The 12,556-nt window shown below is 60.2% G+C and overlaps 1 protein-coding gene across 2 annotated transcripts in view; it reads left to right on the forward strand.

The window, feature by feature from the left end:
• EPHB2 (EPH receptor B2) overlaps positions 1-12,556 on the forward strand; it is a 148,734-nt gene that overhangs the window by 34,672 nt on the left and 101,506 nt on the right. The gene's annotated exons all lie outside the window — the stretch shown is intronic.

Below are 12,556 nucleotides of genomic sequence, written 5' to 3' on the forward strand. Positions count from 1 at the left end.
CCGATGGAGCATCCCTGTGGATGGAGCATCCCTGCTGATGGAGCATCCCCACCGATGGAGCATCCCCATGGATGGAGCATCCCCGTGGATGGAGCATCCCTGCTGATGGAGCATCCCCGCTGATGGAGCATCCCCACCGATGGAGCATCCCCGCCGATGGAGCATCCCCACCGATGGAGCATCCCCACTGATGAAGCATCCCCGTGGATGGAGCATCCCCACCGACGGAGCATCCCTGTGGATGGAGCATCCCCACCAATGGAGCATCCCCGCTGATGGAGCATCCCCTTGGTTCAACCCGCTGCCTGGGGAGCCTCTGTCGGCGCGTGATGAATTACCCAGGTGTGAAAGAGGGAGCCCTCTCCGTGGGGAGGGATTGAAGATGGGGTTTTCCCAAGGAAGGAAGCCATTGCAGCCCGCTAAAAATACCCACCGCCCGCAGCTGCTGGCTCCGCCGTGGCTTTATCTGCAGCGGGGGGGGGCCTGGAGGGGATGCAGGGTTCACGTTCCTGGCGTGGCTGCGAGCAAACCCCTGGAGATACCAAAGGGACGGTGCGGTGGAGAGATGCTCTGGCTTCGGGAGCTGCTCGAAGGAAGCCAAGCTCCTTGTAGGGGCTTGGGGATTTCGTGTGTCTCTCCTGGGGAGAAGCTTCCCGCGGCCGGGAGCCTGATCCAGAGCTCCCGGGGCGCGGGGCATCCCTCCGCGGCTCGGCTCGGAGAAGCCTGCAGCTGGCCCTGCGGTTCCTCCCGAGCCGTTCCTGCTTGGAGCTGCCAACCAGAAGCAAATTTACAGCCTGTCAGTAAAAACAGTGAAAAGCAGGAGGACTTGGCTGTCAGGCGGACGCGCGGAGCCAGACGCGCGCGGCGGCGGGGGGACGGGAGAGGGGCTGCGGGGCTCTGCGCGGCAGCATCGCAGGAGCGGGAGCATCCGTGGACACCGGCGTTTGGGTCCGTGCGGCGCTAACCAAGGGCTGGTTGGTGCTTGGCTGTTTGCTGGGGGTCTCTGCACCCCGGGCTCGCCGGGGCTGGGGTGGCCTGGCTTGGGCAGCAGCGCCTGCCCGTCCCTGCCCGTCCCTGCGCTGCCGGCACCGCTGCAGCCGCCCCGAGCGCTGCGTTGCCAGACACTGGCTGGAGCCAGGGATGCTCGGAGCAGCCAGCCGGGCTGCAGGCAGGGGCTGGCTCTGTGGGGGGGGTGCACCAGCCCTGGGCAGCAGCTGTGGGCATCGCTCCGCTCCGGGCATCGCTCTGCTCCGGGCATCGCCCCACTCCGGGCATCGCCCCGCTCCGGGCATCGCACTGCTTTCCAAGGACGCGGTGGCAGAAGAAGATGACCAGGGGAATCTGCCAGGCTTGCTTGGCTGCGCCTGGGGCTGGTCCTGGTCTCTGATTCTCCTTCGCCGGACCCTGGGCTGGCCTCTCCTCGCCCGCCGCGCTGGCGGCTCGGAGTGGCCCTGCCTTTACGAGCCAGGCACGGGGCTGCGGGGCAGCTGCGCGGCGCTGCGTGGCCGTGCGGCTTTTGCTGGAGCTTTGGCTGTGCGTGGAGATCATTTCTTTCCCCCCGTAAATGTTATTACCCTGTGTGTGTTCAGGCAAGGGAGGGGGAGAGGGGGGGCCACCATCTGTGTTTTCCAGTAAAAGCAAATTAAAATTGAAGCCCGTTAAGGATAGCTCAGCTGGGATGCTGAGCAGGGCTCCGGAGCCTGCTGGGAACAAGTTGCTTGCAGCTCGTGTCACCGTGCAGGGTGACAAAACCTCATTTAGTGCCAGCGGTGCTGGGAGGTGGGATGCTCCAGGTGGAGGTGGCCGGTGGCGCTGGCCCCGGGGGGAAGGGGAGGCAGAGCTGGCTGAGAACCCGTGGCCTGGGGTCGTGTCACTCCTCCGGGTCCCCTCGACGCTCACGGCATCAGGTGATGGGCAGGGGCTAGCGGGGAAGGGGCTGGATGTGGTGTGAAATGGGCACGTGCTCCTTACCGGGCGATGCTCTGCAGCCTCCGGGCTTCCTGCTGCGTCCCAGACCTCCTGGGGTCACCTCGTCCCCGAGCCCAGAGACAGGAGGGTGGGTCTGGGGTATTGGGGGGGACGAGGCGGTGCGGCCCTGCACCGCGGGCGTTACGCCTTGCACCGTTTGGTCCCAGGGCACGGTGATGGGAGCAGGTTATTACATTATAAAGCAACTCTTTCCTGCTGCGGCCACGAGCCGTGGGTGGCATCTGCTGCTGCACGCCGGTGGCAGTGGCTCTGTTCAGCTCCAGCGCTGATGGCCATGTGTCCCTCCGTGCCACAGGGTCAGCCCCAGATGGTGGCTGTGCCACGCTCATAGCTGGCCTGGGGCAGCACATGGTGGAGGCTGCTGGCTCCTTTGGGGCTGGAGCATCTGCAGAAGGAGCTCATGGACATGGGGTCTCCAAGCTCCCAGAGTGTCCCTGTGGCCCCTGGAGAGGAGGAGGGACCTGGAGGCCATCGGGAGAGACGTGGCCCTGCTCCATCCTCCTTCGAAATGGCTCGGTGGGGAATGTAGTCTTTGCTGGGCTTGTCCTGGTGGGGTGGATGAGGCTGGATGCGGTGAGGACAGCGTGCCCTGGCTGCCAAGAAGGCCGATGGGATCCCGGGGTGCATGAGGAGGAGTGTGGGCAGCAGGTCGAGGGAGGTTCTCCTTCCCCTCTGCTCTGCCCTAGTGAAGCCCCATCTGCAGTGCCGTGTCCAGTGCTGGGCTCCCCAGTTCAAGAAAGATGAGGAGCTACTGGAGAGAGTCCAGCGCAGGGCTATGAGGATGAGGAGGGGACTGGAGCATCTCTCCTACGAGGAGAGGCTGAGGGAGCTGGGCTTGTTCAGCCTGGAGAAGAGAAGGCTGACAGGGGACTTTAGAAATGCCTCTAAATATCTGCAGGGTGGGGGTCAGGAGGACGGGGCCAGACTCTGTTCAGTGGTGCCCAGCGACAGGACAAGGGGCAACGGGCACAAACTGAAGCAGAGGAAGCTCCAGCTGAACCCGAGGAAGAACTTCTTCCCTCTGAGGGTGACGGAGCCCTGGCCCAGGCTGCCCAGGGAGGCTGTGGAGTCTCCTTCTCTGGAGATATTCCAGCCCCGCCTGGCCGCGATGCTGTGCAGCCTGCTCTGGGTGACCCTGCTTAGGCAGGGGGTTGGGCTGGGTGACCCACAGAGGGCCCTGCCAACCCCTGCCACGATGGGATCCTGTGAACCCCAGGATTCCCTCCCGCAAGGTGTCTCGCAGAGGGTGGGGTCGGTGCCGCTGCAGGGACGGAGTCATTGGCACTGACCGCAGCAATGGGGCTGTTAAACGCCTGCATCTGTGTCTTTGTGTGGCCACCGCCTTCCCAGCAGCAGCAGGAGGGCCCCTGCTCGCTGGCATTTAGCATCTGCATTGTCTCTTCCCGGCAGCCTGCCCTCGGCTGAACTCGGACCACCTACAAGTGCCGGCTCCTTTTGGGACAGACACTGCCAGCGAGGACCGCGGGTCCCTGGTGCTGCTGGAGCAGCTTGCTGGGGTCTCTGGTGGGGTTATCAGGTTTCTGCTGACCCCGGGGGCAGACGGTGTCTGGAAGCTGGGGCCGGTGAGGATGCATCTGCAGCGATGGCTGGGGGCGCTGGGGCAGCCGGACGGAGCGTGGTCCTCCCTCGCATCTGGCCTAACCTGCTTCTTCAGCAGAGACCCAGGGCTGAAAGGTCACCAAATCTGAATTCCCAGCCCGGCCACTCAGCTGAGAGCTGGAGCTGGGCTGTACCCCTCCCGGCCGGGCAGAGGAGAGGGGCAATCCACAGCGCTTGTCACAGCATCCCAGAATCCCAGCATGGTCGGGGTTGGCAGGGCCCTCTGTGGGTAACCCAGCCCAACCCCCTGCCCAAGCAGGGTCACCCAGAGCAGGCTGCACAGCACCGCGTCCAGGCGGGGCTGGAACATCTCCAGAGAAGGAGACTCCACAGCCTCCCTGGGCAGCCTGGGCCAGGGCTCCGTCACCCTCAGAGGGAAGAAGTTCTTCCTCGGGTTCAGCTGGAGCTTCCTCTGCTTCAGTTTGTGCCCGTTGCCCCTTGTCCTGTCGCTGGGCACCACTGAACAGAGTCTGGCCCCGTCCTCCTGACCCCCACCCTGCAGATATTTCGAGGCATTTCTAAGGTCCCCTCTCAGCCTTCTCTTCTCCAGGCTGAACAAGCCCAGCTCCCTCAGCCTCTCCTCGTAGGAGAGATGCTCCAGTGTCCTCCTCATCCTCGTAGCCGTGCGCTGGGCTCTCTCCAGTAGCTCCTCATCTTTCTTGAACTGGGGAGCCCAGCACTGCACAGACAGTGTCTGGACGGGCCGGTGGTCAGCTGGGTGCTGAGAGCGCAGGACACAGGCTTGGATGATCTGCAGAACCCCTGGGTCTGTGGAGCTGGACTCTCCCCTGGGTTTTGATCTCTCTGGCAGTAGAGCAGCCAGCACCATGCAGGGCGGAGGAGGGAGAAGAGGGCTGGGAAGAGGGGCTATGAGGCTTTGGGCTGTGGCCGCGCTCGGCACCGGCTCCCGGCTCACCCTTTGGCGTGCCGTATGCGCGGCGGCAAGGCGCAGCTCCGCTCCGAGCCCTGCTTCCCCCGTGTCCCAGTCTGGCGGGGGTCAGGAGGTGAGGGTCTCTGCGACCCCCCTTTCTGCACAGCAGCATCAGCCCTGGGTTTGGTTCCCTGGGGATGGGTGCAGCGATGCGTGTGGTCAGACGGGGTGGGCGGTCAGGGGAAGGGAAGGAGCTAGGTGGGAATGGGGGAAGCGCAGCCTGGCTCACGGCAGCATCCCCCTCAAGGTGTGGAAAAACGCAGGGTGAGTTTCCAGTGGGGCTGCGGAACCACAGTGCTAAGGACAGGGTGTCCTGGGGACATCTCATGTGACGCCGGTCCTGTCTCTGAGTGCCACAAGCAGCTGAGCATCGCCCAGTTGATGGGTGAAGGCATTCCAGCAGGCGCTGCTGAGCCCCACCAGCCTCCAGCACCCGCTCCCCCGCTGGCTCTGGGGCTGGCTCCTCTTTCATAGGGCTTGCGGCGGGCTTGGGTGATGTCCTGGTGAGCTGAGGGGCCAGGAAAGCTCCATGGCTCCCCAGAAGTGGTGACAGCTTTCCCTTGCCAGCGCTGTGAGGTGTCTCTGGGGTCAGGCCTCCCCGCTCCGTGCCTTGCTAACCCCCAGGACTGTCAGCCTGGGGGGGGCTGGTCAAAGCCGTGCTGGGTGATGGAGACGCTGGGCATCACCCTCATTCTTAGGTCTCTGAGTCTGGCTGGACCTAATTTTCCAGGGAAGGAGGTTGAGTGAGAAGGCTGCGAGGGGACCTTAGAAATGCCTACAAATATCTGCAGGGTGGGTGTGAGGAGGATGGGGCCAAGCTCTTTTCAGTGGTGCCCAGTGACAGGACAAGGGGCAATGGGCACAAACTGAGGCACAGGAAGTTCCATCTGAACATGAGGAAGAACTTCTTCCCTCTGAGGGTGACGGAGCCCTGGCCCAGGCTGCCCAGGGAGGTTGTGGAGTCTCCTTCTCTGGAGATATTCAAGACCTGCCTGGACAAGGTCCTGTGCAGCCTGCTGTAGGTGACCCTGCTTCGGCAGGAGGGTTGGGCTGGGTGACCCACAGAGGTCCCTTCCAACCCCTACTATTCTGTGATTCTGTGATTCTGTACCTGTGTGCTGGGTCCACAGCAGCGGGACAGCCAGCGCGACCCGGTGCCCTTGGGGCTGTGGGCGTGGGGCGGGGATGCCGGCCGTCCCCATCCCAGCTCAGTCAACTGCCTCTCCTCGCTCCCGATCAATCACTCTCCCTCTTGGAGTTTAAGTGGATCCCTGAGTGAAGTATCCAAAATATCCCGTAGCCGCTGGCTCACAATGCAGCGCGCTGTTCCCGCGCCAGCGGGTCAGCCGGGGGGGGATTGGGTTTCAGTTTGTTCCGCTGGCCATCGGCCAGGCAAAGCAAAGCTCGGGGCTGCGGGGAAGGGCCACTGGGTTTGCTCGGCCCCTCTCAGCTCTCGCTGGCAAAAATATTATAATAAGGCTCCAGGAAAGCACAGGAGGCAGAGAGGGGGCCTTTCAACTGCTGGAAGGGTAAACAGATCTGCGGCAAGGGCTCCTCGGGGCGGGGGACAGCCGGGTTTCTCATTAGGGGCACCGGGGATGCGGTGGCTGTGCCTGAGGCCCGGCTGGAAGCGCGGTTTCGGGAGCACGTCAGCCTGCGCGGAGGAGTTCGTCCCGAGCCGTGGTGTCTCCGCCGCGGATCCCGGTCTTGGTCCACGCGGCTGAGCCCGCGCTGCTGCAGTCCCCCCAGCCCGCACTGATCTGATGAGGGGCCTGAGGTGGGCTCCCAGGGCACATCTGGGAGGTGGTGGTGGTGGGGCGTGGTCCCCCCCCGGTCTCTGCCGTGGGGTGGCTTTGCTCCCAGTCGGAGAGGTCTGGGCAACTTCTTCCCTGCTTCGCACACCCAGCGCCGGCCACAACTGATGCGGTCCTGGGTCAGCCGAGAAGCTCGCTCCCTGCATGAAGAATATTGTACCAGGATTAAAATGCTGGCGGGATTCCTGCCCTGAGGGAGGAGCTGGGACGAGAAGTGAAAGAAGGGAAGAAGCTGTGGGCGGAAAAATGAGGGTGGAGGCTCCAGCTATCTGTGGGGCTGTGTATTTGTCCAGCTGTTTCTTTATCTGGATGCGTTTGGAGCCTGCGAATGTGAAGGATTTGCCAGGACTTCTGAGAAACGCGGGGCCAGATGCTCTAAATTGGTCTAAATTGGCAAAACTCCATGGAAGTTATTTTTCTGGACACAGAGGAGCGTGTCTGCAACGTGCACGGCTCCCCTGTTCATCCCTTGCCCCTGCAGCGTCTCTGCCGCTGTCCCTTGGTCCCGTCACTCTCCATCCCCAGTCCTGGCCGTCTGTGCTGGTGTCCCCAGTCACCACCAGCACCCAGCGTGGTCCCAGTCCTGTCCTCTCCTCCCAGCTCTGCCCACCAGTCCCAGTCCTGACCTGGCCAGATGGGAAAAGCTGGGGCAGCGGAGATCCCCACGCTCACCTCGCTTGTGGCTGAACAGCAAGAAGACCACGTGGAAGTGTAGGAGCCCCCCGCCCAGGTCACTGACACCCAGATCATCCACCTGATGGCATCTTGGCGTGGCCGTGAGCATCTCGAGGTGGTGGTGACGCATCTTTAGATGCCAAGTGCTCGAGCCGGAGCCCCGTCACGCCCTCGTAGCAGGCAGCCGAGCCGACGACGGGCCCCGGCGTGGGCAGAAAGTTGCTTATTGAAAGCATCTTCAAAGTGAAAAGGACAGGCACTTATCTCCTAACCGTCCCGTGGGGAGCAGCGCGGTTCCTGGTGGGAAGCGGGCCAGAGTTGCGCCTGCTGGTTTCGAGCAGCTGCAGATTTATTTATAATGCCGTGGCTAGCATGTGAATCTGCAGATAAACACGCAGGAGGGAGGAACACAAACAACAATATTGAGAAAATGCTGCTCCGGGGAGAGCGTTTCACCGAGCTGCAGCTATCGCCAGCCGCCAGAGATGGGCCAGGGGCCAGACACCCACCCCTGCCGCTCCTGCCTGGCTTTCCTCCATGTTGTCACCTTCGTTGCTGGGGGGTTGCTCTGTCCTGGATGTCAGGGGGGTCTTTATGGGGCTGCTGAGGCACCAGCCCCTCACCCCGCTATTTGGTACTGCCAAACCGGCAGGATGGCACCATGGAAGCGTTGGCTGTGACAGCGAGCAAAGCTGCTGGGTTTGCTGGTTGAAGCAGGCACCTTCTCCTCTCCATGGCTGGCAGGGAGCTAACAGCTGGGCTTGGGGTTGCCCATCCAGAAATTGGTCCATCTTCGTTCTCCCCAGCTCAGGAGCTGGGTCTCGCTGGGTGCTTGGAGTGGGGTATGAGCACATGCCAACCCGCAGGTAGGATTGTAGAATCATTAAGGTTGGAAAAGACCTCTAAGATCATCAAGTCCAACCATCGACTGGAGACCTGCTGGGTGAGGGATGGCCACGGCAGCCCGTCATGGGTCACTGTGGGCACAGGTGTTGCAAGGGGCTGAGTGCCTATTGGGACTGCTGTGGATGGAGGAGCTGCCTCAAGGATGGTGGGTTCCCATTCTTTGGGGCTCATCAGGCCTCATATGGGGCTTGCACTGGTCGCAGGACTCTGTATGAGTGACGTCGTGGTGCCTGGAGTCCCCAGTCCACTCAGAGATGTCCATATTTCCTCAGTTATCATACCTTGACGGCCAGAAGGAACCGAGGCCACCTCCTGCCCAGCATGTGGCCCTGCAACACGTGCTTCTCCAGCTCCTGGCTCACCTGGGATGGGCAAGGACATGGTGCAAGATCTGCATCTCTTGGCAATTGCTCTTCGGGGTGATTACCTTCCCTGGTAAAACTGAATCTTGTTTTCCATGTGTCTTACTAAGGTCAGCTCCCGGGCAGAGCTGTAGCTGCGACCTCCCTCACGGGCTAAGGAGCTCTGTTTGCTGCTGCTTTCCCCCGACGTAGATCCTTGCAGACCACAATCAATCATCTCGCAAACTCCTCTTTGATGAGCTTCCGCAGTCCCCTTGCAGCAATAAAAACCCCTCCAGCCGAAGGAGGAATAGACCCGGGGGGAATCTCAGCCTTGCTGTCGTGTGGCTGGGGTGGGTGGTAAGGCCTCGTCTTGCTTTCTTAGACCTTCCTGGTTTATTGGTTGCTAGTTTGGACTCTGTGCCAGCACTTCTGGGATGGGATGTCAGAGCTGGGCTTGGCTGCGTGTCTTCACAGGGCCTTCATCCCCCCGCTGTCTGCCCACCGCTGCTTCTTGCTGATCTGAGCAGGTCTGAGCCTGGGCAAGAGGCAGAGAGAAGCCCGTGCAGATGAGAGGTTGGCCATTGGATGTAGCTCCTGATTTTGCTTGCGGGAGAAATGAAGGCATGTGCTTGCTTTGTTTGGGAGTGAGAAGGTTCTCTGGGATGAGACAGGGATCTTCCCGGGAGGGCCACGTGGCCTCTTGACCACAGGTGGAGGGTGAGGGGTGCTCCTGGCCAGATATACAGGCAAGATAACTCTGGGGCAGGCCATTATTTGGGCAAGAAGGTGCTCTGAAGTCAACCATCGACGGCTGATGGAGCAAACCCACCACCACCACTGAAACCCACCCTGGCGTCACATCCCCTTTGGCCGTCAGCGCGGCTAACCGGGTTCGCTCTGATTCATGGGAACCCGTTATTCACAATTTTCTGTAATTCCAACAACTCCTGCCAGGTGCTAACACGCCGAGCCGTCTCCAGACGGGCTTCGGACAGGGCAGCAGTTTGGTAGAAGATCTGTGGAGGAAGGGGCGCGAAGGGGCGTTGCGGCCGTGCGCAATGGGAACCACAGGCTTGGGGTCCACCTGCGCAGAGAAGGCTGAGAAACGGGAGCCGCAAAGAAAGCAGCCGGTCTGAGGAGGACAGAGTCGGGAAGCTCCGCTAATTAGTTATCTTGGGGATGATTCATTTGCCACCCTTAAGCGTCACGAGAGAAAAGGAGGTTTTGGATAACAGAGTCTTTCTACGAGCAGAAGGAAAATAGCTGGCAGCCGAGTAGTGCAAATTCAGGCCGAAAAGATCTTTTTGATTTACGAGAAGATAATTGACCATTGGAAAAACCTGCTTGAAACCTGCAGATCTCTGCTCCTCGCTGCCTGGTGTCCAAACCAGCCGTCCTTGGGGCGGCGGAGGACGATGCAGAGCTCCAAGGAGGTGCGCGGTTCTCCTGCTGCGGGCAGCGTGCTCGGCCAGCACGCACCGGGCACGGCATTTCCCTTGCGCCCAGTTTTCATTAAATAAAAGGCTGCTACGAATGAAAAATGCTTCGAAATAGATGTTCTTTTTAATTTGGGGGAATTATTTATACTGTTTTAGAGTGTATCTTCTTTAACGTGGTGGTCACTGCTATTAATATACTCACTATGCACCACTGTCACTGATAGCGAAGATAAAGTAACAAATTTAAGGTTTTTTTAAAGTAATGCAGCTTCTAGCTGGCACTGGGTGGAAAATGTTATTTTCCTTATAGATCAAAGTGAAACTGATGTTTTAATGAAAAAGCCAGATACTGTGATAAAATAAACACGATTATGGAACTGTGTAAACAAATATTCACTTTGAAAAGACATTTCATAAAGCTGAATGAGAACATTTCTGGACTAGCTGTTTTCCAGAACTCTTCGTAGTGGGAAAATTTGAAAAGCACTATTTTTGCTTTTTTACTGTTGGAATAAAACCAAATTTTGAAATCCTGGTTTCCTGTGAACTGGAAACCGCTGGCTTTAACCAGGAGTAACGAACAACCCGCAGTCTGAAAATGATTTACTGCCAGGAGTAGGTGCAAGGAGCAGGTCTGCGCGGAGGCGCTTTTTGGCTCGCGAACGGCAGGAGCGGAGCTCACGCGCGCTGCTGGGCCGGCTGAAGAGCCGGCGTTTCTGCACCCGCGCTTGTCTCTTAAAGGAGGGGTCTGCTCAAGGCTGAGCTTTCCTTCCTTCATCTTGTTCCACACAGTGGAAGCAGAGAATCTCAGAATCACTGAATCCCACCATGGTGGGGTTGGCAGGGCCCTCTGGGGGTCACCCAGCCCAACCCCCTGCCCAAGCAGGGTCACCCAGAGCAGGCTGCACAGCACCGCGGCCAGGCGGGGCTGGAATATCTCCAGAGAAGGAGACTCCACAGCCTCCCTGGGCAGCCTGGGCCAGGGCTCCGTCACCCTCAGAGGGAAGAAGTTCTTCCTCGGGTTCAGCTGGAGCTTCCTCTGCTTCAGTTTGTGCCCGTTGCCCCTTGTCCTGTCGCTGGGCACCACTGAACAGAGTCTGGCCCCATCCTCCTGACCCCCCCCTGCAGATATTTGTGGGCATTTCTAAGGTCCCCTCTCAGCCTTCTCTTCTCCAGGCTGAACAAGCCCAGCTCCCTCAGCCTCTCCTCGCAGGAGAGATGCTCCAGTCCCCTCCTCATCCTCGCAGCCCTCCGCTGGACTCTCTCCAGTAGCTCCTCATCTCTCTTGAACTGGGGAGCCCAGCACTGGACACAGCACTGCAGATGGGGCCTCAGCAGGGCAGTGTAGAGGGGGAGGAGAACCTCCCTCGCCCTGCTGCCCACACTCCTCTTGATGCACCCCAGGATCCCATTGGCCTTCTTGGTGGAGATGCTTTCAGGGGGTTGGTGGCAGGATGCTTGGTGGTTTGGTGGTGAGGAGCGGCAGCAGGACACGGTTACAGCCGGTGCCTCTCCGTCCCTGTTGTAGCTCTGGGAGCTGGCACCGTTTGTTGGGTTGTAGCATGGTGGCTGGAGATCTTCACTATATTGGGGTTCTCCTGGTGGAGCACTCCCAGCGAGCTGACGTGGGGCTGGGTGTACGTGAGATGGTTTTTCGTGAGAGCAGCAGAGCCCTGAAGCTGGACGGTCTGCCCGCCCGTCCGGCAGTGAGTGGGAGGGCAGGGACAGGGAAGCTGCAAGCCGGGTTTTGTGCTCGTGTCCTGCGCGTGCGTGCCCTGGATGGTTCCCAGCAGCGCTCCAGATGGGGTTGGCATCCCGAGGGCACGCGCGGGAGTCGGGTGCGGGATCACATTCTCCCTACGAAGCAGAGGGCAGAGTTTCTTCTGTGGGCATCACCTCGGCCTCGGGCAGAGGATCACTGGCCTGTACAGTCTGTCCCACACGCGTCGTGCTTTTCCCATGCCCAGCCTCGGGGTGCAGAAACCTTGGGGGGCGATTTCTAAGCCCCATTTCCCAAACTCCTGCCCTGCTTCCTGAAAATGTCAGCGCTGGGCAAGGCGCAGAGGAATCCCCGTGTTGCAGCAGGGGTTGCGACTGCGGAGCTGGAGGAAGGACGGGCAGTCCGACTGTGGAAACCGCTCGTGGAAGCGTCTGTCCGCTCTGTTCCTGATGGGGCAGCCATGGTGGGTGGGGAACACCTACACACAGTAGGCCAAGAATTGGGGGACCATAACCCGAGCATCCTTTCTCATGCCGTGAGTGGGGGTGGTTAGACCAGCCCGTGACTACTTGGGGTGGGAAAAGACTTCAGTGCTGGAAGCGTAACGAGCCACAGAAAGGACGAGGAGGCTTCGCTGCCGACGTGTCTCACGGAGACTTTCCCTGGTCCGTGCCGGCTGGTGGTAGCATTGCCTGACCTATTTCAGCCCAAATCGCCTGGAAAATCAGCTTTAACGCTGGTTTAATTTTTTAGTGCTTTTAAGTCCTAAAAGTGCTGTTCCTGCCCGTGTGCTGCCGCATCGCCAAGGATTCTGCCTACCGTGCGAAACGCTGGGGAAAAAATATCCTGCTGTTGCAGAAGAAGCTGGAAGGTGATGGAGGAAACCCGCTTGGGCTGGGCTCCTCGTCTGCAGCAGCAGAGCTGCTCCGGGGCCCTGTTACCCCAGATAGTGAGGAGGAAAGTCCATCTGGGCTGGTGGGTGGGAGAGCTCATCCCCTCGTGCGTTGCAGGAGGCAAGGGGGCCAGGGAGCAACAGGCAATGGATGGGGAAGCAGAGCTGGTGGAGGGACCCTTTCTACTTCGCCAACCTCAAGCCATTCACGGGACGGCCGCTGACT

The sequence above is a fragment of the Opisthocomus hoazin genome, chromosome 16 (assembly GCF_030867145.1).
Source record: "Opisthocomus hoazin isolate bOpiHoa1 chromosome 16, bOpiHoa1.hap1, whole genome shotgun sequence".
NCBI classification, from domain to species: domain Eukaryota; kingdom Metazoa; phylum Chordata; class Aves; order Opisthocomiformes; family Opisthocomidae; genus Opisthocomus; species Opisthocomus hoazin.